This window comes from Heterocephalus glaber, unplaced genomic scaffold (genome assembly GCF_053883595.1).
Source record: "Heterocephalus glaber isolate CG9 unplaced genomic scaffold, H.glaber_assembly_v1.0 deba00001472, whole genome shotgun sequence".
Taxonomy (NCBI): domain Eukaryota; kingdom Metazoa; phylum Chordata; class Mammalia; order Rodentia; family Bathyergidae; genus Heterocephalus; species Heterocephalus glaber.
The window spans coordinates 36509747-36515019 of NW_028258315.1; the positions used below are offsets into that span (position 1 = coordinate 36509747).

Below are 5273 nucleotides of genomic sequence, written 5' to 3' on the forward strand. Positions count from 1 at the left end.
ATGTATTTGTATACATGTATATGAATTTTGTCTAAACTTTTTTGTTTGCAGCCGAACCACTGAGCTAAATCCCTGGCCCCTGTACCTAAATTTTTGATAGTTAAGTTAAGGACTTTTTTCCTCTTTGCCACTAAGAGTAAAATCAAAGATGTTATTACATAACTAAAATGTTGTCAAAATAAAATGTTAGTATTAATTTAATTCTAGCATATCGTTCACAATTCTTAGTCAAGCATCACTCATTGTCCCAATATCACACTACATAGAAAAAAAATTTTCTTCAGGGTAAATCAAAGCTCAGTACTTCACTTCCTTATGATAATCCCCTTTCATTCTTTCTTTCTGCATCTGGACTATGACACATTGGAAGCTGTCTATTAATTTCTAAGCTATGGGCCTGGGAGGTAGCTCAGTGGTGCCCTGCCTGCCTGACAAGCACAAGGTCCTAGTTTGATCCCCAGTACCAGAAAAGCAAAAAAAATTTAGGAATTTATAAGCTCTCCTTTCTTTTTTTTTAAAGGAGGCTATTTTTTTTATTCAAAGGTATAACTGGATAAGTAGATTTGTTTATAATCATTCTTGTGAAATACATTGTTTAAAAAAATATGACCAACTTCTTTGCAAACAGCAGACACATCCCTCAACTATGATGTCCCTAATTTTTGGTGGATAATGTACATGATTAGGCAGAAATAGGCAAGCTCACACTGGCAGATTAACTATCAATTGCTCAGTCAAAACTCCGTTTGTGGCTTCCGCTTCTTGATCGATTTCTGTTCCCACTTCATCTTCTACCATCTTGTCGATTTCCCAAGCAACTCCCCTATCAACTCTATCTACCTGACCGGCCACCAGATCAGCCACCTGAGTGGCCTGACTGGCCAGACCTGCTGCTTGACCAGCCACTCCTCTGTCTGGAATTAGAAGATGTGTTCCCATCATAATATTCTTCAATTTCAGGTAATTTGGCTGGCACTGAAAGTATCCAGTCTGAATCATGCCACTCTGCCTGTAACCTTTCTGACTCAGTTGTGGGAACATCAAAGCAAACACCCATATTTCCTTTTAGGAGGCACATTCTGGTAATTTGGGACACCACATTACTACTCAGCTTTCTGTTAAGTTCTTTCCAAGCACAGCTGACATCCTGTATTTCTTCTGGGATCTCCAGAGTCATGGTCACAAACCCCTTATCACAGGTGATCAAAGAACATGGTTCAAAGCTTGATGTACCAGAAATGTGGGCTATCGCTGCAGCTAAGGCATCCACTACCCCTTTCTCTTCTATTAGTCTCTGAGCTGATGGTCAGAAAAAATCAACACCAGCATAAGAAACAGAAGCCAGACACCTGATGGCATCCATGCTTTTAGATTTAACTACATCCATTGTAGAAGGAACATCTACACGTTTAAAAGTTATTCCTGCTTTTTGTTCTACATATCTTAGTTGACCTCTTTCTCTAGGTTGATTAAAAACATGCAAATCCCTGTTCAGCCAGATCTCCCTGTGCATCCAGAGTGATGAATATAGGACTCAACATCCTGTTTTATGTGTGGATTCATGGCCATTTCAGTTACATTCTTCTTGGTCTCACAGAAGATGATGGCCCTCCCTTCAGACCCACTATAGACTTGCAGGATGTCTCTGATAACTGCTAATGTCTCTGAGACCAGTGGCACTGGATAGCCAAATGTTCCACAGTAGTTGCAGCCTTTTGAGTCATTTTTCCAACATATTCAACCTGTTCATATCTGGATTTCATGTATTTTGCAACTTTGTACACCCACTGTGGGCAAGTTGCAGAAAAAAGTAAAGCCTGAGGATTGTCTTCAGAATCAGTTTTGTAGGATTCATGGATAATATCTTCGACTTGTTCAGCAAAACCTAAATCTAACATCTGATCCACTTCATCAAGCACAACATGGAGCAGTTTAGAAAGATTCAGGCCGCTGCTCTGCAGGTGGTCTTTGATACGGCCAGGGGTCCCAACCAAGATGTCGATACCATTTCAAATATGATTTATCTGGCTTTGATATGATATTCCACCATAAAAACATGCTACGCTGAGTTTCCTAATTATATCTTTGAAGTCTTTGGCTGCTTGGTTTGCCAGCTCCCTTGTTGGAGCCAAAACAAGTACCTTTGGTGAGCGACTTTTTAAAATTGCTTCTTGATTTCTTTGGACCATTTCAGTCAAGGGTATAGCAAAAGAGAATGTTTTCCCTGTTCCTGCCCATGCTTGAGCAATTAAATCTTTTCCTTCACATACAGGACCAAAGGCCTTAACTTGGATAGGAAAGAGGTATGGTACCCCTTGATCTTTCAGAAGCTTTATGGTCTCTTCAGAAATAGAGAAATTGGAGAAGGCTCCCTCTCTGTTCACATGTTAGAGTCTCCTCTAGTTTATCATCACTTGATTTATGAGTAGAACTTTCTAAGGATGACACTCGTCTTGATTTTTTTTCACATTCATCAATATCTCCATTTGGTAGATCTTTTCTTCTTGACTTATGAGATGTGGAAAATTTATCTGAATGTCTGTTGAATCCTTCTACAGTGTCTCCATTTAGCTTCTCTTTTATTTTAGATTTTTTGGGCTTGGGAGCATCCAGGTCATCTGTAACACCATTCTCTCTTGTTTCTGTTTTCTCATCTGAGCATGACGGTGCCTTGACTTCCTTCTATCACTCCAGCATTATGTAATGTGTTTTTGGTTTATCTTGTTTATATCTTCATAGCAACCCTATAAGGGAAGTACAGGTCCATAATCCCTTATCTGAAATTCCAATATCTATAAAGCTCTCAGCGTGCCTTTTGCTGCTCCTTCCTCTGGCTCTCTGACTCTTCCAAGGGCGCTTCCAGCTCCATCATGTCCCCCCAGAGGAGTTTCCCAGGCATTACTGGCTGCCGCCACCTCCATCTGGGCACGGTGGCCACAACCACTTATGGGGCAGCGACAGTGTGAAAGGAAGCAGGGGTAGGGCCGCCGCCTGGCAAAGGTTGTCTATAAACTGTCCTTTCATTTGTGTTTGTCCAGCAGTGACTGATAGATTCTAAAAATGTATTTATTTATTTGCTTGCTGGAATGCTTCTGTAGGGTGTGAATTCTTAGAATTCACATAGGGTGTGTTTTCTTCGTCAGAAAACACTTGACGCTGGGACCTCCCCTCGCTAGCGATATTAAATTTGATCGTCTGGTCTGGCGGCTGTCTGCCAGTTCTCTCCACTCTAACCTTAGTGTGCTAATAATGTAGGAGATTAGTACATCATTTTGAGGCATCTCCTTCGAAAGTGCAAAGGCTCTGCATCAACGTGATCCCTCTGACTCTGTCTCCTCCCTGAGCAAGCAGAGCACCGCCCTGACATTGTGTGGGTGCGTAGTCTTGGTGGATGAAGGCGTATTGACCACATATAATTTATCTAGTGGAAACAAAACTTGTAACTGCAGTCAAGACACTTGTTTTAGATTGGAAACTAATTAATTCAGAAACAAGAGCAGTCTACTTCACTTGTGTCTCTTCCTTTCTCGTCTGTCAAAGAATTGTTGGGCAATAATTTATATTATTAGTTTAAAAATAAAATCAATTGTGTCCAAAAGAAATGTAGCAGAGAAAATATTCTGAAAGTGCTCCTACTACAAAACACCTAGAAATGTCAGATGAAATATAACAGAAGTCTTTCAAATACAAAACTCAACTTAGAATAAACAGGGAAATTCCCCAAAGGCAAAATTTAACAGGAAACAAAGACGGAATCTGATTTTCCCTAAAGCTGCAGTTCTCTTGCAGGCTTCCGATGTCCTTGGTGACTTAGAGGTCTGCCTTTTAAACCCTGGAAAGAGCACACCGGAAAAGACACTGAGACAGAGTAAGTTGAACATGAAAGTGAGACCCTTGCTATCACTGGGATCACAAAAGAAAATCACCCCAGGAAAAAGGCGAGTAGGATCTATTCTAACTAGAAAGAAAATAAATATCTCTGGGCTTTGTATGTATAAAAACAGTTTTCTCTCAAGAATTTATAAACAACCACCATAAAAAAGAAATTTGCTTATAGAGGTTTTGGGTTCAGATTTTAACTAATGTTTCTGGTTCAGAAAACCTCAAGTTGATTGAAGCTGGGTCCAGGATACCCATAGGAGTGTATTGCAGAAGTCAGTTCATACTCTCCTGAAGAAAATGAAGCTTTATGTCAGGCCATTGAGCCTTCCTACTCTCAGAAACAAGCACAATGTTTCAAAACAAAATTAGCAGCAATAAATACATCCCTAGAAAAGTTAAATAAATGAATTATTGGGATATATTTTTTAAAAATCATATTTAAAATGGAAAACAAAATGTAGAGGAATGAAAAGTATTGGAAAGAAACATGGTACTATCAAATAAAATATCAGACTGTTGAAAATAAATCATATATGACTGCTAAATATAAAACATAAACATCTGGTAATAAAAAATAGATAAACTTCTGCTTTAGGCAATGCAGTCTATATATCAGACTAAAAATCCTGGGTGTTCTAGCACCAAATCTTAGTCCATACAGAGAATGTAAAAGTTACTCTTTTAGGTACAAACATATCCAATTATCTAAGTGGACTTCTCTAGGTTCTTGAATCAAGCACAGCCTCAGATCTCAGATGGAAGATGCTTGAAAGTTGCCTGCACTGTATGATCTACAGCCCCAAAGTTAGTGCTTGAGGGAAACATACTTCCAATCAAGGAGCCAATTTCAGGACAACATTATAACCACAGTATCAAAATGCTCCAAGATTTCACCAAATGTGGGTGACCTAACTTTGCCCACTTCTTGGCTCTCTGTTTATAAGTGATAGGCATGGGGATCAAATCATTTCTGTGCTTATACTTGCAGAAGTCAGTGTTACCATCTTTCCTTTTTATCCTAAGAGGCTTTATTAACAACTGTTGGGTTCCTACAGTCAATAGCTTAGTCTATGAAAAGTATTGCTTGTAAATCCTCCTACCGTGGTTTTGTATGTTGGGTAGATTTTATAAATTGCCTTCCCATCATCATCACATGATATGCTTTACTATTAAATAATCTAGAATTGTTTATATAGGTAGAGGTCAGTTCACTATCTATTAAGAAATACTTTGTTCAGACATTATAATCTACATGAAATTTCCAATTATTAACCATATTATGTTATTTTGAGTGATACTACACAAAGGCAGATTCCTTTATGTTAGCTAATATTAAAATCTAGTCCAAATGGTAGAAAATGTACTGGGCAAATGTAGCTTCTTACTTCTCC

General features: G+C 38.8%; 1 pseudogene; it reads right to left on the reverse strand.

The window, feature by feature from the left end:
* Window positions 1–730: 730 nt before the first annotated feature.
* On the reverse strand, window positions 731–2899 carry LOC101710601 (ATP-dependent RNA helicase DDX50-like; annotated as a pseudogene).
* Between the last annotated feature and the right edge of the window lie 2374 nt (window positions 2900–5273).